The sequence below is a fragment of the Myodes glareolus genome, chromosome 12 (assembly GCF_982192425.1).
Source record: "Myodes glareolus chromosome 12, mMyoGla1.1, whole genome shotgun sequence".
NCBI classification, from domain to species: domain Eukaryota; kingdom Metazoa; phylum Chordata; class Mammalia; order Rodentia; family Cricetidae; genus Myodes; species Myodes glareolus.
This window is the reverse complement of record NC_142037.1, coordinates 16,380,654-16,406,637: the sequence shown is the minus strand read 5'-3', so window position 1 is coordinate 16,406,637 and position 25,984 is coordinate 16,380,654. Positions and strand designations below refer to the sequence as shown.

Genomic DNA, 25,984 nt, shown 5'->3' with positions numbered 1-25,984 from the left:
TTACCATGTAGGAAAATAAAGCTCTTTTCATCACTCTTGTTTCACCAGCAAACTCCTCCCCACCCCCAAGTTCTCTCACTGCAAACCACTGGAGAGGCTCCTCATGTCTCTGAGAAGAGGCTGCCATCTTGTGGATACTGCCTATGAGCAAAGATTTGCTAAATGTAAATGCCTTTCTTATTGAGTGGCTAAAATAAAAATCTTTAAATTTTATTTGATACAAATTTAAGAGACATTTGCTTAAAGTCAATATGAGGGAACATGTATGTTTTAAGGCATTTCAAGTTAAACTTCAAATATTTCCTGAGTTACCTCTAGCAACCACTTCCTTATATTCAGTGAATCAGACTTTATCTATCAACACATCTGAGTGAGGTTCTGTAGGACAGTAGTATTTCACACTATACAACTTCTCTCTGGGACAGACAATGCACCTGTATAAAACACTTCATCTTTGACTTTTGAAAGAAATTCTTCTAATTAAAGGAATTCTAGAGAAACTGAGTAGGTTAAAAATCTCACTTAATACTTATGTTTCCATGTCAAAATCTAAGTAACACATCTTTTGTTTTTTGGGACATACTTTTCTATGGTGGTTTGAATTACAATGTCCCCCTTAGGTTTATATATTTGAATATGGGGTTCGTAGTTAGTGGAACTGTTTGCAAAGAATTAGGAGGTGTGGCCTTCTTGGAGGAGGTATGCCATTGGGATGAGTTTAGAGATTTCAAAACTCCAAGCCATTCCCAGTTAGACCTTTCTGTCTCTTGCTTGTGGATCAGGATTACCTTTGACCATGAGTCAAAAAAAGAAAAACTGTCCAACATTGACATTCAGTGTTACACCTTCATTTTCAATGAAGTAAATGACAACTTATTCCACAGGAAAGCTTGCTACGATACTAAGTTTACATCATTTTCAAATATGGAAATTGTACTAAAATGATGTAAGGATATCTTTATATATATAAAGCTAAACACATATGTACCTCCTTTGTTGCAATACATATATAGTACTATCTTATGAATTTATCTTTTAAGTTAGGTAAAAGGGAAGATGCTAAAAATATTAACTTTTCATTTGAATTATAGTAATGCTTACCATTGTTCATTAATTTTGAATGGTTCCAAATTATTGAATATTGTTTTTATTGCAGCCAGAAGTATTATCTTTAGTTATTGAAATTTTTAAATCTTAGAAATATATTTTATAATTTTTTTCAGAATTACACGCATTGTCTTTTAATTCTATTTATATGCTATCTCCTACCCAATAGCTCCTAGATCCTTCTCAACCACCATACTCACCTAACTTTGTGTCTTTTTAAAAATTTCTTATCAACTAATTGATCCAGAGAAGTGAATAAAGAGAACTTACAAGACCCACAGAACATTTTCTCATATAGAGACATCAATATTAATATTCTAGAAGGAAGACTGTAGGAAAGCAGGAATAGTTGAAGAAGACAGTACCACAAATCTTTCGAAATTTAATGGAAGACAAAAAGGCACACATCCAAAAAGCTTAGTATGAACCAAGAGGACAATGACAATGAAACCAGCAGTGAGCATTAATGGAATGTCATTGCTGAAAAAAAAAGAGTCTAGAAAACTGTTCCTAAGAGTGGCCACAAAGGATCTTTAGCAAAATCAATATTTTTTCTGTTCATTTTCTTCTTCTGTCTTTTTTTCCTCCTTATGAGACTGGGTCATGTCAATTGACTTTCAGTTGTCAGAACTTCTTATCTTGAAAATAAAATATGTTGTTCTGTTGACTGTGCTGTGGGTCAGTACTCTGTCAATTTCCTACAGCATTGTTTAATGCTTCTAGCAAATTTTTAAAGTAATTTCCTCCATGAAGAATTCTCTGCTTTGGTAGAGTCCTAGTTTATATGAAATACGAGCAAGTCCTTTAGGTCATTTCTTCTAGGAGGCAACTGTCAGGCCAAAGCAATAAAGCTTTATTCTTTGAGAAAAAGCTCCACTTGTTTCTATCAATACCAAAATCCTAGACAAGCCCCAAATTATTATTTAAGAATTTTCTGAGTCAAGATGATGAGGGAGGAAATATGGGGAGAGACAGCTAAAATTAAGGGCTATATATGTATTATTATCAAAATCTAATACAGTAGAAGCTTCCTAAAATATATACCTATATGAAAGTGACCTAGGGGGAAATTGCTAAATCATGTGGGAGAGAGGGTACCATTTGGACATTTCTTGTCATCAAATAAAGCTTCCAGTACTGTGACATCTAATTAGTTGTTGGTCAAAAGGGTCCCACGGGAATTTCCCAAGTAACCCAGGTTGTTGTCAGTAGTATATGTTACTCTCCTCAAGTTAATTCCAAGACCCCTGTGCTGAGGACAACACACAACTCATTAATCATGGAGAAGTTGAACTGATGCCTACATAGAGCCTTCACACCTATGTTCTAGCATCTTTGTTATAAAAAGTACTCTATTAAGTTTCAAAAGAGAAACATAAACGTCAGCTAAAAACCCTTTAATCGGCAATGGTGCCCTGATTCCAAGATGTGCTAAGGCAATGATAATTAAAACTTGTGGGAGTAACCAACCAGTGTTAGATTTAAGTTAAGGCCCACTCCAGGAGATAGAACCCATACCTAACACTCCTTCTTTAACCAAGAACCTGAGCCTAGATGACCTCAGGACGTATGGTAAAAGGAAATACTACTATTCTAAAAAAAATGTAGCAAAACCATTCCCAATGATATTCTGCTATACTCATAGATTAGTGCCTAGCACAGTCATCATCCAAAAATCATTCTCCTGCAGTATACCAAAACAAATATAGAGACACACATACAGAGATTATGGAGAGGATGAGAGACCTTGGAACACACACCTGAAAATGAGATGTCTCCATTAAATCTTTCCACTCAGCATTAGGGTGGAGGAGGTAGAAAGAGTGTAGGAACCAGAGGGATGAAGAATACCAAAAAATAAGGTCCTCTAAATTGACATGATCAAAGCTCATATGAACTCAAAGAGACTGAAGCAGCATGCACAGGGTCTGCATGGCTCTTCACCAGGTCCTGGGGGTCTATATTATGGTGTCCAGCTTAGAGTTTTTATTGGATTTCTGAGTGTACAAACAAGTGGGTCCCTGTTTCTTGCACCTCCTCTTGAGCTCTTTCCTTTGGTTTGTTTGTCATGTTAAATTGTAAAATCTTAGTAGTATTTTTTTTCTTGTTATGTTGTATTTTACATGTATCTTTAGAAGCCTGGTTGTTTTCTAATGAGAGACAGATGAGAGGGAGACTGGAGGAACTGTGAGTAGAGGCAATGGAAATCTGGTAAGGATATATTATGTGATAAAAATCAATTTTTAATAAAAGAAAATACAGCATGGGGCAAAAGTTTTTCTATAGACTTTCAATTACCTTTTTCTTAAATTCTTGTGTCGTCCAAATTCTATGTGTTTTTTGGCTGCTATACATTAGTTAGCTGTCCTCTCATAGGCTCTCCTTAAGATGAGCCTCTGATGGAAGGCAACAGAATCTTTCTTGGACACTGTGTTAACCTGTGCCACTCACAGTTCCAGTTTCTTATCTTACGTGTGATATGATTGGTGTTGTGAAGCCAAAAGAAGACCTGGAAATTCACAGTTAATCACTCTTTAAGTCAAATGTTTCTTAGCATTCCCAGCCCTTCTTTCTTCCTCTGAACACTTATTGTGCTTGCTTTGCCTTTGTTGTTGTTTGTGGAGTACACAGCTACTCTTTGCTATGGGACAATGGTGTGTGCTTGCTATAACCAGTGAGAATACCACTGAAGTTTAAAACAGACGTTTTCTTTATCCCAACATGTATCAACTTCATACAACTTCCTGGATATGGGTGGTACCCCATATCAACTTTTTCTTTTCGCTCTCACTGCTGTACCTCTGTCTAGTTTGAACCTATGCAGGTCTTCTGTCTGCTGCCATAGTTTCTGTGAGTTCACATGAGCATCAGTCCTTTCTGTTAGAAAGACACTGTTTGCTTGGTGTCATCCATCTCTTCTGACTGTAGCAATCTTTCCACCTCCTCTTCCACATAGATTCTTGAGTCTTTAGCAGATTGGAATAACAAAGGCATCATATTTATGACTGAGCACTTCAAAGTCTCCGACTCTCTGCACATTGTCCAGTTGTGTATGTCTGTGTCACTGCTCATCTACTTAAAGAAGAGTCTCTGATATGGGCTGAGCAATGTAATGCACTGATCTGTGGGTATAGAAATATGTCACCATAGTCATTTTGTTGCTATGTTTCTTTGGACAGATTAGTAGCATCAAGATTTCTACTAGGCAAGTGACCTATTCAGACTCAGGATCTTGGCCGCTTACACAGTGCCAAATACAGATTGGAGTTTAAATCCAATTTTTAAGACATTTTACTTTCTCCAATAACATCTGAGATACTATTGATTCAAAGTATCTTGCTGGAGTTATGGTTTCAGTCTATAGAATTTGCTGTTTTTTTCTAATAACATAGTGAGTACCTTTCTACACTTGAATACTAGTCATTAGGGGTGAAACTTCTAGTTGGGCACTAGTTCACCTTCTCTGTGTTCAGTGACCTAAGTAATAAGGTAATAGGCATAAGTAGAAATCAATATGGCCTTACTGTTAGGTTGTGGATATAAATCAATAACCTTGGAAAAGGGACACATTGTCTGTTGGTAGGAGGGCAAACTAGTATAGCCACTATGGAAATTAGTAGTGTGGAGATGCCTCAAAAGGCTAAAAATAGTTCCAATACACCACTCTTCGGCATATATCACAAAGTAATTCATGTCTTACTAAAGAGATATATGCCCACCCATGTTCACTACTTGTCTACTAGTAGTAGTCAAAATTTGGAAGCAGCCTAGATGTCCATTATCTGATGAATAGATAATACAAATGTGGGACTTTTACACAGTGAAATGTTACTGAATTGTAAGAAAAAATGCAGGCAAATGGATAGAACTAGAAAAAACATAATTCTGATTGAGATAACTGACATTCAGAAAGACAAATACTGCAAGTTTCCACTTGTGAATGGATGTTAGCTTTTAAGATTAAGTGTGCTATAAAATGAATAATCACATAGGTTACATATTTAATAAAGGACTGGGAGGGGGAGAGAAGGGGAAATAAAATATAGAGTTATGAAGAGATAAAGGGAAAAGTAGAATAGGGAGGAGTGGGAGAGAAGGATAGAGAAAAGATTTTGGAAAGAGGCAACTATCATTAAAATCCATTTGAAAACCCATATGGAAACCTACTGCTGTGGGAGCTTCATACCAACACACACACACATACACACACCAAATATTTCTGGCTCTGAAATTATGTTGAGTTTTTTACCTATCCTCCAGGACCTCCAACTACCAACATCTGTCTGTGTGAACTTGAAGCCCATTCAGTATAAATAAGTCCATGTCTGCTATTGTAAACCTAGTTCATTTAACCATAGCTGATGAAGCCATGAACCCAAGAAGAGATCATATTAATGTCACTTCCCTAAACCAGTATATTTCCTAACAAAGTTCTTTATATCTATGATTGTCCACACAGAGAAGTGTAGCTCTCGCCCATCATCAAGGAACTTCATTTTTCAGCAAACAAAAGAGACAATTGCAGATGCCCAGAATTGGTCAAAGCACAGAATACAACGGACCACAGAGTGTCTGACCTCGACTGATATGTCTTCAATCCATCCCCTACACTCAAGGCATGAGGAACATTGAGGAAGAGGATGATAAAGGACTATAAGAGTCAGAGGACCAGAACATCTGTTGGAAGATTGTGTCTTCAATATAGATCAGGGAAGTTGCATCCATGAAATCTTAAAAAAATGTGATCAACTAAACAAGACTTGCAAAGTGATAGTACCAACTGACATGTCAACAGTCAATGTAGACAGGAAAAAGTCTAATAGGATCTAACTCCTGGATGAAGGGATGTAGATGGGTTTTTCTTTTCTTTTTTATTTAAATAACATTTTTTATTGATTTTACATACTGACTGCAGTTTCTTTCCCTCCTCTTCTCCCATTGTCTTTCCTCTCCTCCAATTCCCATCTATTCTCCCCCCCATCCACTCTTCCTCTATCTTTATTCGTGATGGGCATTGCTCCCATGGGCTTGAACAAAGCATGGCACATCAAATTGAAACAGGACCAAAAACCTCCCCTTGGTTCAAGGCTGGAGAAGGTAATCCAACATGGAGAAAGCCAGATAAGCACCAGGGACAGTTTTTGATCTCACTGTTAGGAGACTTACGAAGAGCAGAATCTAAAGAACTACCACACAGGTGCAGAGGGGCTAGGTCTGTGACATACAGGCTCTCTAACGGTTGGCTCAGAGTCCGTTATCTTCCACAATTACAGGTCAGTTGCCTCTTTGGGTTCCCCCATCAAGAACCCCCCAACTTGTATAAATTCCTACTTCTTTTCTTTGGAAAGACTCCAAGAGCTCAGCCTGGTGCTTGTCTGTGGATCTCTGAGATGCAGATGATTAATGACCACTGAGAGGGGAAGATCAGCTTTCTCCAGAGGTAAGACTTCTGATAGGGTGGTAGGTTATCCAATCCCAAGAGGTCACCCTAAACACATGCACATAGGAGCAAATGTTCTAAACAAGATGCATTTGTGTGTGTGTGTGTGTGTGTGTTTGTGTGTGTGTGTGTGTGTGTGTGTGTGTGTGAGTGTGTGTGTGAAACAGTAATCAAGGAAGAGGTCTTGAGTTTGAGACGGAGTAAGGAAAATGTAGAAAGAGTTAAAAAGGGAGGGTGAGAAAGAAATTAAGTAACTACGGTACACATGAATGAAATTCTCAAAAATGTTTAAATTTGAAGTGATAATTACTTTTTGTAAAAGGTTAACATATAAAGAGTGGAAGACTGGACACCTTTCCTTACCTGTACTTCATCTAAGTAACATGGATTGTTCAAAAGCACCCAAGCAATAAGCACGGTAGAGGTAAGGATTCTATGGGTCTTATGGAGAGCTGTACATAGTATGGCCACGTGATTTAGACTCTCTCCTCAGCTCATCAGCATACATTCATTCTTAGGAGTGTTTTTCCTTCCTAATAAGCTATTTCTGTTCCAATTTTTAAGCATGTATTTCTGGTTTAATCCTTTTCCACTGGACACAAGAGTGTGAAACTGGCTTTCCTCTGCATTCAGATTCATGGCTCAGTACTCCTAAGCTATTTTCTTGGCATGCTCAGTTTTCTTGCTGTTTCTATGAACTCTGTGGTGAACTGAAAAGGCTAATTTTTCTTCATCTTCTCTCCTTGTGGTGGCTTCCAGAATAGTCTGCTTTCATATACTGTTGCTTCTCTCTTAAAATCTACTGAAATTTTGCTCAAGTTTTCTTTTCAGATGGTATTAAAATTGTCTTTCTAATGGGACTAATAAAACTCATAGAGAGATTCAGCTCCTTAGTACAGTGTTTAAAAGACTGCTCTGTCACTAGACCTCCTTGAATCCTCCAGGAGCAGGTTTTGGTACTGGCTGCAAGTACCCGTTAAGTATGGTGCACCGACCACACAGATGTAGAAGGCAGTGTCCTCCAGCTGGGTGGCTGTGATATGCAGGGTGCTGTGCTGAGCACCTGCTTTCAGAGTTGCTGAGTATCTTCCATTTGACTTTTTGTTCTCACTGTAAGTCATGACTGCCAGGGACACAAGACCTCTGCCTGTGTCTTGTCTGAACCACCTTAAGTTGTTAGCAGGGCTCACAGTGTAGTTGCAATGAAAGGTACAGTTCTCTCCTTGCAGAACAACCAGGAACTTGGGACTCTGCTCCACTTGGGTATTGCCAGTAACCCCTATTCAGAAAACAGTGTGAAATTTCAGAAATCAATCATCCATACTTAGTTCTTGTAGGTTGTATCCTTTACTGTCTATGTGAATCTCGGGTGATTTAGGAATACACATATTTTGCTTCCTCCACCTATCTATCCCAAAGAAGTACATCTTTGCCCAAATCCTAAGAAAATTTCCTTTGATGTCCTATGGTCCCTGGCTAAAGCCTCCACCAACTTACGCTGAAAATACAGCCATAAAACAACCCAGCAGGCACTCGGGTGCTTCTCCATTTTTGTTTTGTAGAAGTCTACCCCCAGAGCTGCTGCCTATTTTATCAGCTCTTTCCTGTAACACACAGGAACACTCAGGAAATATGGCCAGCCAATCAAAGACCTGATACACACATCAGCGTCTGATGACAGGACCAATGCAAGCACTGACATCTTGGGGCCAGAGCTGGACTTGCTCAACCTTTGCCTAAATTCTTGTCATTCCTTTTCACTGCTGACAATGTGATACAGGATATAAATTCTCATGTATACATAGAGACGTGGTAGAGTGTCAACTAGAAACTATTTTAAGACCTCAACTCAATTTTGGGTCTCAGTAGAACGTTAGATATGATAGGTAATATTTACTTTCCACTTCTGAAAGTAGAGCCTTAATGTTTTTTCAAAGTTAGAATACAAATGACTCATGATAGGGACCAATGATAATGACTAGCCTGAACTTGGTCTGAACCTAAAACATAAATTCCTCTAGAATATGATTTTTCTTCTGTTTGATTTGCTACTGTGTCAAAATAAATTTTGTTAAAAAAGATACATTAAAATTCTGTTTAAAAATAAATATTTTTTATTAATTCTTTGACAAGTTCATGTTTAAATACAATATATTTTGATTGATGTTAAATATTGATATTACAGAAATGATAGGAATTTTAATCACCCATTCTTAGATCAACAATACTTTTCAAGACACATTGTTGTCAAATATGATAATAAATGCTAAGGATCATCAATTCCCTGTGTTTCTGAATTGCACATGAGTAAAGTGTCTGACACAGGTATTGACAAGTGGTAAGTGTTGAAGGTTTGAAAATTTCTTCCTTAATGCTTCTCATTTCTCAGTGAAATTGAAGTAAGTGAAAATGTGGAAGTTGTATAGATAAGTGAAGATTTACTGTACATCTGAGATCAATACATATAGATGGAGAAAACAAAAGAAGGGAAACTTACCTTGCCTGAAAAATCAAAAGGAAAAAAGAATAATGCACTCACACAGGACAAAACGGGATTCTAGGAAAGAATTCTAAGAGGTAAAGACAGTGTGATCACAGTTTTACAAGAGTGTTTCCAGGCCTCAGTACCCAGATAGTTACTCTAATACTAACCTAAATATCACTGTGAAGTAAGTCGATCTCCTGTGGTCATTTGAGGGATTTAAGAGAAAAAATGATAGTTGGTCATAGTTACTTTTGCCTCTAGAGTCAGCACTTGGGAGGCAGAGGCAGGTATATCTCTGTGAGTTTGAGACCAACCTAGTCTACAGAGTGAATTCCACGAAAATAGAGAGACCCTAACTTAAAACAGAGAAGAAAGAACAAAAAGAGAAAAAATGTTGAGCTTCCCCCAAACAGAAAAAATTCTGTCTGATTTACTAAGACAGTGACCTGTCTTCCACACGATGAGTGTCCCTCCCTTGAGGTTTCATGATGCTGTTTGTACGTGAGTCCCTACTCTTACTCCTTTCTTTAGGTATTAGACAGGGTTTTCTAAGGGAAGGATTGCTGCTTTCCAACACCTTTCCTTCTAGACTCTGGCAGGTCACATTACGCAGCTGTCTCTTTCTCCAGCATATTGGATTGACTGAAGATAGATAAGGTTTAAGATGGGACTCAGTGGCAGACCACTTGTCTGACATAATAAGGCTCTGTGTTCTCTTCAGCACTTCAGGAAAATAACTTAAGATAAGGCCCCAGAGACCATTTCATTCTTCAAATGGTTTGTGAAATTATGTGGCATGGTGTGAGAACATCTATATAATTTCCACCAACAGAAAAATGTAAGATCACATAGAACAGTGTGTGATGAATCGAGTCATAGGGATTTCAAAGGCAGGTGCTCAGCAGCCAGTCCTCCTGCTGCCTCTTAGTTTGTGTTCTGCTCCCTCTGCAGTTTCTGCCACTGTGTCACCCAGAGCACAGTAGTACACAGCTGAGTCAGATTCTTGAACTGAGGTTTTCTGCAAGTGGAAAGAGCTGGATCCTTTATCATAAGTAGCTTCGAAACCTCTGCTGCTTCCCTTTGCACCAGCCATAATGACTTTCAGAAGGAACTGTAGACTTTCTCCAGGATATTGAACATACCAGAAAAGAGCAGGAGATGCTATATTTGTGATTATAAATGTGCAGTTTATTGTTAGGGACCTGCCTTCTGAGATGATCATTTGATCTTCTGTTTGAGTCACAGAGTTTCCATGGGTCCTTCCTAGAGTGTCAGGAGAGGAGAGAGAGGGAGTTTTGTGTCACCCTGAGGATAATTCTCTTAGACAACACACAGCTAAAGCTTTTGCCATTTAAATCACTTTACTTACCAAATATGAGGAGTATTGCAGTCACAAAGCCTGGAGAAGTGTCCATCTTTAGTGTCATCTAGAAAAGGATCTTGATGTTTAGCATGAAGAATTGCTAGCTCAAAGAAAGGATGAGTCCCTTTCAGATACAAGTCACACAGGAAATGAGCCTGCCTTAGGAAACTGCACCCTCTGGAGGACAGGAACTGAACTGAGAAAGGGGTGTTACCCTTACCCTGTGCCTCCTCCCTGATCTTAATAATAAGGTATATGTCAGTCTTTAGGCCCTTGTACATGTAAAGACATCTATCATCTTGCCCCTGCTGAATTTGCCTAAAGGTGAGATGGTCCCTCAGTGTTCCTGCTTTATGAAAGAGTCTACCAGACATTCTGTAGGACACAGAAGAAAATTACTGACAAACTGCCAATATATATGGGACTGTCTTTGAAATTTCCTGCTTCATGGAAACGTCTGACAGATACTATGGGTCTGTAGGCTGAGATGGATGCCCCAAAGTTACAGAAGAACTTTGGGTGACTGTCTAGGCAGCAAGATGTCTCTGTCAATTCTAGAATTTTGAAAGTTGCTTACAATGTCCTTCCTGTTAACTTAGGTAATATTATATCCATCTGGGGCCTTTGATGAACTTGAAGAATAGTTTTAGTTTTCCTTAGTTATGATAAAAGATAAAATAGATACAAACACTGTAACAATAATTCTTGCTACATAACTGTTTTATATTTTTACTATGTTAAAGTTAAAACCTTCCTTTTTATCTAGAGGGAAAGGGGAGATGACGTTGGATTCCCCTCTGTATGCTGTGAATACTGTTGTTTAATAAAGAAGCTACTTTGGGCCTATTTGTAGCATGGTATAGGGCAAGGCAGGAATTCCAAGCAGATTGAGAAGGAGAGGGTAGGTGGAGTCAAAGAGATGCCATGTAGCTGCCCCTGGAGAAGACAGATGCCAGAACCTTGACAGTAGGCTATGATCTCATGGTGATGCACAGATTAATAGAGATGGGTTGATTTAAGATATAAGAGCTAGCTAGAAATATACTTAAGATATTGGCCAAACAGTATTGCAATTAATACAGATTTCTTTGTGACCATTTTGGGATTCTTGGCAGCTGGGAAACGAATAAGCAGCCATAATCTATAACCAATCTGAGTGCTGGAATTGGAAACATGTGCTATCATGAATGGGTTTATACAGGGGCATGTATTCAATCACTTGTCCACTTTGAGTGTCTTATCATGCTATCATAGAGTTCAAGTGAATAAAGTTAGAAAGAAAGAAGTTCAAATATCATTATTTGCAGATGATATGATTGTATAATAAACCACCATGAAAATCCTACCTGGGAATTTCTACAGTAGATAAACACCTTCAGTGGTATGGCTGGTTATGCAATTAAAAAAAGAATCAGTAGCCTTCCTATATAAAAATAATAAATGGACTGAGAAAGAAAAGAGAGAAACAACACCAATCACAATACATGAAAAGCAATATAAAATATCTTGGGGTAACTCTAACCAAGCAAGTGAAAGACATGTGACAGACACTTCAAGTCTTAAAAGAAAGAAATTGAAGAAGATATCAGAAAACATAAATATCTCCCATGATCATGGGTCAATACAATTAACATAGTAAAAGTGGCCATTCTTCTAAAAGCACTCTACAGATTCAACCAATACTCCATCAACATACCAATACAATTCCGTACAGACCTTAAAAAGACAATGTTTAATTTCATATGGAAAAACAAAATCCTCAGGATAGCTACAATAATCCTGGACAATAAAGAACTTCAGGAGGCATCACCATCTCTGATTTTAAGCTGTAGTATAGGGATATTGTAATTTTAAAAAATTTCTGCAGGGTATTGGCTTAAAAATGGACATGTTAATCAGAGGAATTGCATCAAAGACCCTGACATCAATCCTTTCGTCCATGGACACCTAATATTTTTTTTATGAAGAAAAAAGAAATACACAATAGAAAAATAAAGCATCTTCATCAAATGGTGCTGCTCTAACTCTATGTCCGCATATAGAAAAAAATGCAGATCAATCCATAATTATCACCCTGCACAAAGCACAAGTCAAAGTGAATCAAGGACATCATAAAATCAGACCAAATAAACCTCATAGAAGAGAAACCAGAGAATAGTCATGAATGTGTCAGAACTGGAGACAGTTTCCTAAACAGAAAATCAATAATGCAGCACTAAGATTGACAATTAATAAATGTAACTTTGTGAAACTGAAAAGCATCTTTAAGACAAAAAATACCATCTATAGGACAGAACAATAGCCTACAGAATGGGATTTTTTTTTTACCAATTTCACATCTGATTGAGGGCCAATACCCAAAATATATGAAGATCTCAAGAAAGTACACATCTATAAACCAATATTCCAATTAAAAATGGATACAGTCCTAAACAGAGAATTATTCTTAGAGGAATCTGAAATGGCTGAGAAACACTTAAAGAAATGTTCACCATCCTTAGCCATCATGGAAATCCAAATCAAAACTAATTTGAGATTCCATCTTACCTGTCAGAATGGCTAAGATCTAAACCACAAATGGCAGCTCATGCTGTTGAGGATGTGGCACAAGGGGACACATGTCAATTGTTGGTGGGAGTGCAAATTTGTAAACTCACTATGGAAATCAATATGGTGGTTACTTGCATAATTGGGAATCAATCTACTGAAGATCCAGCTATATCATTCTTGGGCATATACCCAAGAGATGCCCCACCCTACCATAAGGACATTTGCTCAGCTATGTTCATAGCAGCTTCATTTTTGATAGCCAGAAAATGGAAGCAATCTTTATTTCCTTCAACTGTAGAACAAATAAAGAAAATGTGATATGTTTGCACAATGTGGAGTGATTCACCTGTTAGAATAAAATAACATCATGAAATTTGCATCAAATGGATAGAACTAGAAAGAAAGCACTCAGAGAGAGATAGCCCAGACCCAGAAAGATAAACAGGGAATGTACTCACTCATAAGTGAATATTGACTGTTAAGTAAATAAAGGATAATCACCCTACAATCCACAGACACAGAGAGGCTAAGTAACAAGGGAGACTCAAGGGAAGGGTTTGCAAGGATTGCAAGGATTTCCCTGGAAAGGGGAAATTGAATAGATTTTGCGGATTGACAAGAGCACATGGGGGTGGGAGCAAAAATGATTGGGTGGGAGCGGGAAGGACTGAGGGAGAGAGTGCTGAGAGAGACAACTAGAGTAGGTGGACATTTAGATAGCAAAATGAAAATCTAGTGCCATAGAAACTTCCTGGAACCCACAAAGGTGGCTCTAGTGAGGACTATCCTAATACTGAGGGATATGATGCCTGAACTGGCCTCTTATGTAACCACACTCGGAGTTCACTGGTGGGAATTGGACACCAACCAGACAAAACCTTCCACCCACAATTGGTCCAACCTGCAAGATTCTTTAGAGCATTATTGGTTCAGAGCTTGTGGGAGTGGCCAACCAGTGATTGGTCTAACTTGAGGCCCACACCATCCACGAGAGGGAAACCATAACCATCACAGTCTAGATGGCCAGGGTCCAGAAGCTCTATGGCTCAGTGACCTAGGGTAGAATCAAACAGGGCTGACTAAAAATAAAGTCAACTAAATGATTTCTAAATATTCTGCTATACTCATAGGATCAGTGCATTGCCCAAGCACCATCAGAGTGGTTTCCTCCAGAACCTAATGGGAACAAATACAGAGATCCACAAACATTAAGTGGAGAGCTCAAGAAACCGTGCAGTGGAGGAAGGATTGTTGGAATGTGAGTTGTTGAGGACACCAATAGAACACAACCTACAGAATCAACTATGCAAAGTTCATAGGGAGTCACAGAGACTGAAGTGGCAACCACATAGCCTACATGGATCTGTACTAGGTCTTTTGTATATATGGTGTGGTTGTTTAGCTTGACGTTTTTGTTGGAGTCCTTACAATGAGACTGGGGGTGTCTCTGATTATATACCTACTAACGGGACCCCTATTCCTTCTACTGGCTTACCTAATTTAGTCTTGATGCGAGGGTTTATACCTTGTTTTATTGTATCTTATTGTGCCATGTTCAATTGATAATAACTGGGAGACCTGTTGTCTCCGAAGGGAACCTGAAAAACATTAGATCGGAGAGGGAGGGGAAGTTGCAGTATCTGCAAAGTGGGAAGTGAGGGAAGGTCGTGATCAACAAGTCCTGTGGGAGAGAACTCATTTAATAAAATTGATGATGTGCTTATACATTCTATGTGACATACCCTCAGCAGATACATGGTTTGCAAACATTTCCCTCAACTTTGGGATTGTCTTTTCACTTTATCAGTGATGTACTTTAAAGCAAAAACATTTTAGTGCTAGGACTATAGCTCAGTAGCGTACTTGCCTAGCATTCGGGGTGCCTGAGTTTAATTTCTAGTGCTGAAAAAAGTTTTAAAAATAATTGTTTTTCACTACAATGGGGACCAACTATTTTATCTTCATTTTGTATTTTCTCTTTTTTGTTTCTTAACACTTTGTTATCATAACCCAGAAATATTTGTTCAACTCATGCCATTACAATTTATCTCTATGCTTAAACATGTTTTACTTGTCCTGGGGAGATGCCTCAGTGGTTCAGAACACTTGATTTTTTTTTTTTTGCAGAGAACCAAAGTTTGGTTCCCAGCAGTGAGCTGCCTGCAACATCAGCTCAAGGGTATTTGATGTCCTCTTCTGTCCTCTGCAGACATCTGCACTTACACATTCACACACACACACACACACACACACACACACACACACACACCACCACCACCACCACCACCACCACCATCTCCACTACCACCACTATCACCATCCAAATAGAATATATTTTTGAAAAAGGCTTCATGCTTCATAACTGGTTGTTACATTTTGAGTCTGGGATCTCTTTGGTCTCTTGTAATACACTATAAAAAGGAGTACCTTCTCCCATTAAAAGGTAAATATTCATCCATTTCTCCCTAATTTTCTTCAAGGACTACGAATCTCTCTTTGGAATAACTGTCTATACCACTCTATCTAATTTCTAGACTATATTATATCACAAGTTCACCAGAGTCCAAATTTCTTTCTCTTCTTTCTCCGACTTTCCCAATGCTTAATTCAGTTTTCTACATTTGACCTGTTAACAGAATTGAGAGCACTTGTCTCTTCATCTTAATTCATTTTCCCTGGGACCAAAGCACCCAAGATCCAGTATCTTTTTCATTTATGCATATGCATGAGGCTTTGGGGGTCAATCTCCATTACCTCAATAATAATGGTAATAAACCCTGTGGTGGTTTGTTTGAAACTGGTACCTATAGGTTCATATGTTTGAATACTTGGTTCCCAGATGGTAAAACTAGAAAGACTTAGGAAGTACAGTCTTGATTTGAGGTTCCAAAGGACTGAAACCATTCCGAATGTCATTTCCTGTGCCTTGTGGTTCTGTCTCAAGATGTGTTCTCTCAGCAACTGCACCAGTACTGTGCCCCTGCCATATCCCCACCATTGTGTTCATAGATTCTTACCCCTCTGAAACTGTAAGATCCAAATAAACTCTTTCTTCTGTAAGTTACCTGGGCCATTGTACCTCTTCACAAAAATATAAACTAACTAAGAAAACCCCATAAAAGTCACATTACTAGAGAAATACAAAAATTGAAAGTATTGAATACCTATGGAAATTAAAGCAATCAACCCTCCTTGTCATGTGATTGGCCTATGTGCACCCAGTCGATAAAGCATTTCATGTGCCATCAAATCCATTGTTGTTTTGATTCTATACCTTCCACAGATTTTTTTCTCAACTGTGCTTTTTCTATATTTTTACCTGTCAAAATAATTTGAATACCCAATATAGTCCCAAAATGTTATAGCCACACAGGGCCATATTCTCCCATAAAGTCACAGTCACACAGGACCATATCCTCCCAGGGTGAGTATTTTTCTGAAGAGACTAATGATTGGGCTAAATCTCACCGTCTGTGAACAAGTACAAATGACGTGTCTATGGATTAGCGGTACACTCTTAACAATGGAGCCAGTGTCCAATCCCCACAGATTTTGAAGTGTGTATTCATTAAGGAATGACTGTGATTGATAAATGCTGTAAGACTACCATAGGATCTGAGTTTAGTTCCCAACACCTATGCAGAGTGGTTCACAACCCACTTTAATGCTAAAGACAGGAAAATCCAATGTCTCTAGCTCCTGATTGTACCTGCAGTTATTAAACCTCTCTCTCTCTCTCTCTCTCTCTCTCTCTCTCTCTCACACACACACACACACACACACACACACACACACACACACACACTACCACACACACACCGTTAAATATAAAATATAGTAGTATTTTTAAAGTTGTGAATTCCATCATAAACTTGTGGTTCCATTCATTATATCTGTCACGAAAAATCTCCTTTGTCTCATAACAGCAGCCCTCTACTGTTTGAATCAAGATTTACAATCTCTCCATGTTCTGACATAGTCAGAATCCTTCTTCACTGAACATCACTGAATGAAGTAGGTAAATACAGACTCTGCATATGTCATAGGAGGCTAAGGTTTTCTTTTTATTCCTAGTGTCTCTTGATTTTCTGAATTTCTTCACTGCCAACTAGAAAACTGTGTGTTTCTGAGTGCAAAGTGAAACTGCACAAATTTAGTAGGCAGAGAGGGGGTACCAGACATTGTCTTTGAAAGACCATCATTGAACAGGGATGGTGAAAGACACTGGGTACTGTGTAGATGGGAACAGAAAAAAAACAAGATCAAGTGCATGGTACATGGTCATAAGTGACCATCCCTGCAATACATCTCAAAAGCTAAAGATGCCATGTAACTTATCACCGAATGAGAAAGTACAATCATGAAATGCATTGTAACTAACAGTAGGTATAAATCTGCAATCTTTAAGGACTTAAGTATTTAATGACTTTTCATTATCACATTTGTCTCCAATAAAGGATTCTTGCTTCCATCTAGCCATAAGTAATATAATCCTGCAGACTCTTTCGATGTATGTATCTGCTAGGACCACAGCTGTGTCAAATCTTTTCACTGAGTTATTCTAGTATCCCAACTTGAGAGCGACACTGGAGTGCAAAATGTTTAATAGGAAATATAGGCAGTAATGAAGAGGGGTGCTAGAGGGCGCATAAAGGGGATGAAGACACAGGGCCCTTTCATACTGCTGACAAGAGTGAAAATTAGTAAAAGCATCTTAAGAACAATGTGACAACCACAAGCAGTTTTTATTACATTTATTCATTTACATGTCTGTGCACATATAACAGTGCATGGAGCGATAAGAAGACAATTTATGGCAGTCACTTTTCTCTGTCCACCACTTGAATCCCAGGGACTAAAGTCAGGTTTGCAGGGTTGTTAACAAACCCCTTTACCCAATCCGCTATCTTGAGGAACCTCATGAGAAATTTTTTTATAAGCACAAATCCTATAGCAGTGCAAACCACTGAGTGCAAAAGTCTCCTCTAAACAGGGAAATAGCTAGGATTATATTCCTTGTGTGGTCTTTGTAATAAAAGTCTTCCTAGAACAGAGTTAAAAATCCTTCATGAAAAACCTAGGTTAAGTTTCTAACTTTCTCTAGAAACCAGGTAGAGATCAAGGTCAACTGCATCACAGTGAGCACTGCTGCAGCAGCAGGAATCCAGTTCATAAAATGGACCGGGACTGCAAAAGAATTATAGATACTTAATAATGATACCTCAGTGACTGTGGTAGTTGTGACAGTAAGTATTGGTTTCTGTTTGCAGCAAACTCCTTCTAAGTTTGGGTGGACTGTTGGTCTTGGTCCTTCTTGGCTGATCATCGACTTGGGAGAAAAGGTGACAAAGATGAAAAAAAGGAAGGCTGAGCTCTGCAGAAGGAAGAAGCACTACCTTGGAAACAAGACTGGTGGTGACTACTGGCCTTTGTGAACCTGACTTCTGATTGAGACTTCTATTACTTCTGCTGGCACTGCCTCACCCAAACACCCATCCAAAGTGACACATTGCATATTCCTCAACTGAGAAGATGTACAGCAGTTAAAAACACTGAAAGATATTGCTACACATTTTTCATGTCTCTGAGTTATCTTAGTAAAACAGCAAAACTCACAATCATACATGCAATATTTTATTACTGACATATACTTTAAAAACTCAGAGTTATATTATATTAACATACACACACACACACACACATATATATATATATATATATGTATATTAGAAATGCAAATTTGGGAAAGGGATGAAAGGAAATAACAATGAGAAAAGCAAGAACAATTGCAACTTGTTTTAAATTTTAAATTAAATTTGAATGTTTTAAATTTTAATTGAAATTTTATAGCTGAGTATAACTAAATTTAGATAAATACTCTTAAAGAATATCATAATTTGTCAAAAAGCAAATATAACTGTTTAAATTTTGGGGTTTCCACTTTCTTATTTGTGTATTTATGGGACATTGGTCACATTTACTGAAGAAGAAATAATACCACAATTCTCACACATGATTATGTGCCTCAGTTGTACAAACAGAATTTCTATGAGATCATAGCTGTTCTTGTTCCAGTCCTGACCAGTGAGCTCCAGAAAGGAAATCCTTTGGTGAGACATCCTGCTTCCCATGATAGTCTGTCTCAAATAAACCTACAACATGGGGGATGAGAGATTGCAGACTTGGATGTAGCCCCTTGCAACTGCACAAGATTCCTCATCCCAATCTCTCTATAAACTCCAAGTATTCCCCTCCTTCCTGGCAGACCCCCATTTCCCATGAGAGAGCATCTGACCCTCACTGATACAGTTTCATCCGTTGAGGTCAGACTCTGGTTCTTCCATGCCTTCTGTGCTCACAATCTAAGAAAGCAGCCATGGACTGGAGTAAGAACGACATCACAGCTCCCTTTCCAGTTGCTGTGAAAAAAGAGCCACCCTGAGCATGATCACTCAGAAGGAAGAGGATTCATTTGACCTGACAGTTCCAGGTTACAGTCCTTCATAGCGTGGAAGTCACAGCAGCCAAAGCTTGAGTGAACTTGTGACATCGCACCCATCATCAAGAACAAAGAGCTCAGAATGCTTTTGTGCCCTGCTCTACTCATTCTCTCCATTCTACTCAGTGTGCAGGGCCAAATTCTGGAAATGATGCTGCCATGTTCAGGCTGTGTCTTCACATGTGAGCCTAATCCAGATGAGTCCTTATTCAGATCCTGTTCAGTCTGAAGAAAAAAAGAAGCCAACACTTCTCCCTCTAGTGCATACTACAGAGGCATCCGCTGCAGTCAATGTTTATGTGGAACAGAGTTGTGAAGTCAAGTCTCTTGGAGATCATCAGTTAGTAGAAAATGCAGTCTACAAAACAGCCCTAAAAGAAGGAACCATGTCTCAGTCATTTTTTGATTTTTACCCTGTTATGTCACCTTTCATGGGATTTATGACCAAATGTCTATGCCCTGCAGATAGGGCACCAATAGCAGAATAAAGTAATGTTTCCAGAGAAGTTCAACTTGAAGAACTAAAAGTTTATTTAGGTTAGTTACAGGAACATGGATGATCTAAAGTCATTCAGCTACAGCTCTCCCCAGCATCTTACAGGTTTGTGTTCAGCTCCCCCTGCAGCCTCTGACACTGTGCACTCAGAGCACAGAAGTACACAGCCGAGTCTCTCCAGTGCACAGAGGTTTTCTTCAGTTGGAAGGAAGAGTTACTCTTATGAAAGTTAGCTTCGAAACCATTTATTCCATGAACCACAGAACTTCCTGAACGGTAGCTGAGGAGAAGCTGGAGGCCATGGCCAGGGCGCTGCATGTACCAGAAGAGGTACGGAGCTCCACTGTAGGAATAGTTGCATCTGAGCTCCACCAAGTTTCCTTCAAAGACAGTGACATGGGAATCCAGCTGTGTAACTGACTGTGCTTGGACATCTCCTGCAAAATCAGTGATTTACTTCGTGGAGAAAAATAGTCTTTCTAAAATTCAAGTAAGAAAAGCAGTAAATCATGTACATCTACAAACAATTATGATAGTTTACTTACCCATGAAAAACTGTATCCCCAGGAATGAGATAATGACTGGAAACATGGCTGAGCAGTGGAAACACCTCTAGTGCCTTTCTGGAATAGCTTGTCACATTCAGAAAAATGGCTGCACTTCCCAGTTCTTGAAGACAAAGAAAAAAAAATGTTGTCTAGACACCTTTCTAGTTTAAATGAATACAAAAAAATAAATAAATAAAAAACCTGCAGATGCGATTTTAGTCCTGAGAACCTTCTGCCTCTGACTGTCTTCACTTCTTCACTTATCAGATGTTCTAAGGACTCAGCCAGATATAGGGAGCAACTGAGTTGAAAGTGGGGATCAGCTGCAGAAAAGGAGGCAGCCAACCGGTGCAATGTCGCCCTCTGGTGGTCAATGCAGGATAAAAGCTCTGAAGCAAATCCATGTGTTCTTTCTGTCTAGAGAACACCCCATCTTTCTAAGCTAATCTGCGCTGTGTTGAGTCCCAACCTAATAAAAAATAAGCCGTGTATAATTGAAAGACAATTTTCTTTCGAAAAAATGATCATAAAGAAAAACAACAAAATTAGAGGTCATTACAACTTGAGTATTAAAGCATAAACTGCAAGCAGCCCTGCCGCCGCTGCCACCACCAGAGGCATAGTCAAAGGAGACTGAATCTCTAAAGTGTGTTTTGTGGGATCCTGGAAGCCAGAGAAAACTCTACCTTCCCCGGAATTTCCGTATTAGCAATTTTTGCAGAGAACCAGAATAATTCCTTTAATCAATTTAAAGTTCAGTCGTATTCTTTTAGCCAGATGGTTCTTGGTTCTGAGATATCTTTCAAATTTTCTTCCCTTTACTCACCCCTCTCACTTCCCCATTTCTTCCTCACCTCTCTAGTCCCAGCCCACCCTTTGTTTAACTCAGAATAGACAAATCATTAGCAACGTGTTTGCCTGCATATTTCTTCACCTGCTCTTACAATTCAGATGCAGTGCCCTCTCACTGTGCCCCTACCACAGCCATCCCTATGCAGACACATCTTTGCTGTCAGTGAGTTTCCAATCAAGGAGAGCTCCAGTAGGATATAAAGATAGTGACTTTGAAGAAATAAAAAAACCAAAAAGGACACATAAAATACTAGTTTCAAATGATAATTCTACGCTTAAAAAATGAAACAAACTTATCTATTTCAAGCAGACCTGTGAAGACTCAGTGACTTCAGAGAAGCACCAATGATAATGTAGTGTGGAGAAAAGACAGCAAAACCCCAACATCATTTGATCTAGAAAGAACTGAGATGACACACCATCAAAGAAACAATAGACTGAAAACCATGGGAACAGCTTGACCTAGACACTTCAGTATCCCGCAGTTTTAAGTGGGTGGAAGCTAGGTAGTCTAATGAAGGTAGCATTGATTACAGTTAATAGCCATGTCATTCTCCTGATAGAGGAGGTTTTTCTTTCCTCTTCCCCTTTAAGACATCTGGGACTAAAAGATTAGCTGTTAAGTCAAAACAAGTAGTATTCTGAGATGAAGGACTCATTTTACAATGAGTAAATAGTCCTTGGTTAAGAAGAGATGATATTCTCTGTCTATGCCCTTAATAAAAGAATCATAAAATGCATGAAGAAAAAGTAGAGAAAATTAAAATAAGATAAATCTACAATCACAGTTAAATATTATAGTACTCACTTCCCAGATGCTAACCTGACAAGATAAAAACTGACACTAGATTAGAACAATCAATTAGAACAAATTGACATATCTACTGATCATTACACTCACCAATGCAATGTGCTTTTTTTTAACCAGTGTACAAGCAATGCTCACTTAGAGAGACCATACACTCAGATAGTCTGAAATACACCAGTGAACCTGAAGAGATTGAAGTTACAAGCCTTGTGTTTGCTGGCAACAAAATAGTGTAGAAATCTGTCACAAGCATGACAAATGGCCAAATATGACCAAGTATTTGGAAATTAAATAACACATTTTCAAGTAACTCACTGATAAGGTAGAGATAAAGGGGGCATTTGCTGTGGGACAATGGTCTGTACCCTGTCATTTACTTTAATAAATGCTGACTGGCCCATTAGCTCAGACTTTACTTATTAACTCTTACAGCTTATATTAGCCCATAATTCATGTCTGTGTTAGTCACGTGACTTGGTACCTTTTTTGGCGAGGCAGTCACATCTTGCTTGCTCTGTGTCTGACTTCCTCTGTGTCTGGGTGACAACTTCAGATTGACTCTTTCCTCTTCCTATAAATCTTGTCATCCCACCTCTACTTGCTGTCTGGTCACCCCACCTATACTTCTTGCCTGGCTACTGGCCAATCAGTGTTCTTTTTTTTTTTTAAAAATACAAGTGACAGGATAAAGACCATTGTCCCACAGCAGGCATTAGAAACTATTTTGAAATAGTTTGGTAAATCACAGTCTGGAGCATCTGTAGATGAAACTAAGATGAATAATGAAGGTATTTATAACACACACACACACACACACACACACACACACATACACCTTGAAAGTTTTAAGATTTAAGAAAACAGTAAAAGAAAATTTACAAGAAGCATGGACTCCTTAGGGGAGCACCGATGAAGCACAGCCCAGAGAAACAGAAACCATGGAAACAGATTGACTTAAACACATTATTATCCAGCAATTTCGAGTGCATGGTTGTTGGGCAGTCTAATGAAGGTAGTGTAGACTGTGGCCAATAGCAATGTCATTCATCTGAAAGAGAAATCTTTCTTCCCACTTAACTTTAAGACATCTGGGACTACAAGAAAATTATTGACTGAAGTATAAAATAGCATGAGTCAAAATCTTCCTTCCTTCTAACATTTTTTTCTATTTGTCATAGTGACAAAAACTTGACACAATAATTATGGAATTTCTTTCTCACTTTCATATGTCTACATTTATGGATTTTAATCATTATTCACTCTCTCCATTTGCCAGTATGTAGCAGAACAAAATATTCTAATGATAGTCTTCACTCTTATTAGATCCCAGTAAACTATAGGATAGCAATGGAAGTATGGGCTCCACTAGAAGAAGTGTGAACTCTCTCATAGGTGAGAGAAGAACTTTGTATTCTCCTTAGGGTAGAGGCTATGCAAGCTTGTTGCTGAACGAATAATGGTTTTACAATATTAGCAGTAACTGTAGCTCCTCTATTCTCCTTATTTGAATGTAATGATGGTTAAAGAAAATGTGCATGGATGCCAAATTTATAATTGTTACTTTTGCCTGCTGTGTCATCTCTGCTTCCATATTGGAGGTATAATTCCCAGAACTGACTTCTCTGTATTTCTCTGCCTCTGAGATAGAAATAAAAGAAGTCATGTAGCACTTTCAAGATAGGCATGCTACAACAACCATCTCTTGCTTGCCAATGGGGTTCAGGATTTCAGACGCTAAGAGAGCTACTTGCTGTCACCAACCTGCCAGCTCATCTTATTGTTAACTAACAACTCCTCTTCCTTCCACTTTCAACTTTATCTACCTTGGGCTAAGTACATGGGTACATGGTCTTAAATCACACTACTGCATCTGGAGGTAATCTCCCAAATGACATACAAGAAGTTGAAGGACATACAGCTTTCTTTTACTGTTCTAATTATTCTTCTTGGTATCTCCATAATTTCTAAGTCACAGTTTGCCTGTGTACTGGCATCTTCAAAACTTTCTTCCTTTATGTTAGCTTAGCCAATATTCAGGAAGTTCAGGCTCAATCTATTTGCAAAGACAATGATATTTCAAAGACCAATCCATACACTCTGGCTACACATATATAATCCTTTCATAGTATTTTATTATATATGACTCATGATTCTGTATCTCTGATTATGACTAAAGCAGACATAAGGGATAAGAGTCAAGTAAGTATTTTTCTGTCCTAGTCATTGCATTTAAATTGATATTCTGATCATTTGCAATTGAAACTAACAGTTTAAATTATAATGGTGCAAGCTCTTCACCTTAGGTAAATTTGTGTGTCTCTTTTATGTTCTATTTTTTGAGTCAAATACTCAAGACAGAATATCTGAAGAAAGTTTCTACTAATTACTGTTTCCAAAAGATATGAAAGGATGTTTTACTTGTAAACAAATCCTCTGGTCCAGAAAACAGATAAAATAGACATAATTAATCACTTGTCTTCATTCTGCAGGTACACATCTGAGTGGTTTTCCTGAAGCAGCCTCTGCCTCATAGGGAGCTCCTGGGATTTTGTTGAGTTTAACTGTCTCTCCTATGCTCCAGGAGAGCACAGACATAATTCCTTGAATGTTCCATCTGAAAGGAAGAGTGGAGTTGATAGAAATGGCTGTTTTCTGGGGATTAAAAGATAGAATATTAACTATTCTTTGCACACTAACCATAAGAATTCTGACAAATGAGGAGGATAGAAGACATTTCTCCAAGGGAACGTTGCTCATTCCAATAAAATTTAGAAGTTGATCTTCCTTGACTCCTATGAACTATACAGGGTGACTGCTTCCCATTCCTGTCTGGAGGTCAATGGGTGGACTTGAGTCACTATCTGGACCACAATGAATCCTGAGGAAACAATCAACACAGTTGATTTTGTCAGGCAGCAGACAAAAATATTGTGACTCTTGGGATAAGAAGGACCCAGAGACAAATGCAGCTGAAGTAATAATTTGCTTTTTTTCTCCAGTTCATTTTCTCCTGGATCCATGTAAAGCATTGCATGCTGGGAGTATGCATTCATGCCTAATATTCTTAACCAAATGGGAACCATCCATACTAAAGAAGGTAAAGGACTCAAACACACACAGAAAGCTGGAAAGAAGCCCATGACACAAATCCCTCTACAGAAATCTATCTGTTGTACCTGGGCTCTGGGTTTCATGTTTCAGGTGACTCATAGAGTGCATACATACTCCCTAGTGCTGTAATCTGCTGGCCTGGTCTGCCATCTGGGAACCCTATTCCTTTAAGAGACAAGCTCTGCCCACTCCCAACTTCCCCCTTCTGCTGAGGCAAGCAGACTCTCTCTCTCTCTCTCTCTCTCTCTCTCTCTCTCTCTCTTTCTCTCTCTCTCTCCTTTCCTCTCCTCTCCTCTCCTCTCCTCTCCTCTCCTCTCCTCCTCTCCTCTCCTCTCCTCTCCTCTCCTCTCCTCTTCTCTTCTTTTCTCTTCTCTTTGCCCTTTTGGAAAGGCAGCTTCTACCTTTCTCCTTCCTCCCCTGCTTTTCTCCTCTTGCCCTTTTCTCCTTCCCTCCCCATAACTCACTAAATAAACTCTATACTCAAACTATCTCTCTGCATAATGTATCTGTCTTTCTCCCTTCCCACCACAATGGGACCCATTGAGGCCTCTGGTGACCCACTTCCACCTCTCATGGGAACACTTTCCCTTGTGGGACGTCCCCACCACCTGATTATAAATGATAGCACTAGGTTGTTTGATTTTTTTTTACTTTTTTATTTTTGAGATTACAATTCCAACATTTCCTACTTTCCTTTCCTCCCTCCAAACCTGCTCATATTGTCC

The 25,984-nt window shown here is 38.6% G+C and overlaps 1 long non-coding RNA gene across 1 annotated transcript; it reads right to left on the bottom strand.

Annotated features, from left to right (window-relative positions):
* Window positions 1-17,684: 17,684 nt before the first annotated feature.
* LOC125397010 (uncharacterized) lies at window positions 17,685-21,082 on the bottom strand. The gene is made up of 2 exons (XR_015739387.1): window positions 20,486-21,082; window positions 17,685-20,377 (listed from the first exon to the last, which is right to left on the bottom strand). It is a non-coding gene; the product is annotated as an uncharacterized LOC125397010 (long non-coding RNA).
* Between the last annotated feature and the right edge of the window lie 4,902 nt (window positions 21,083-25,984).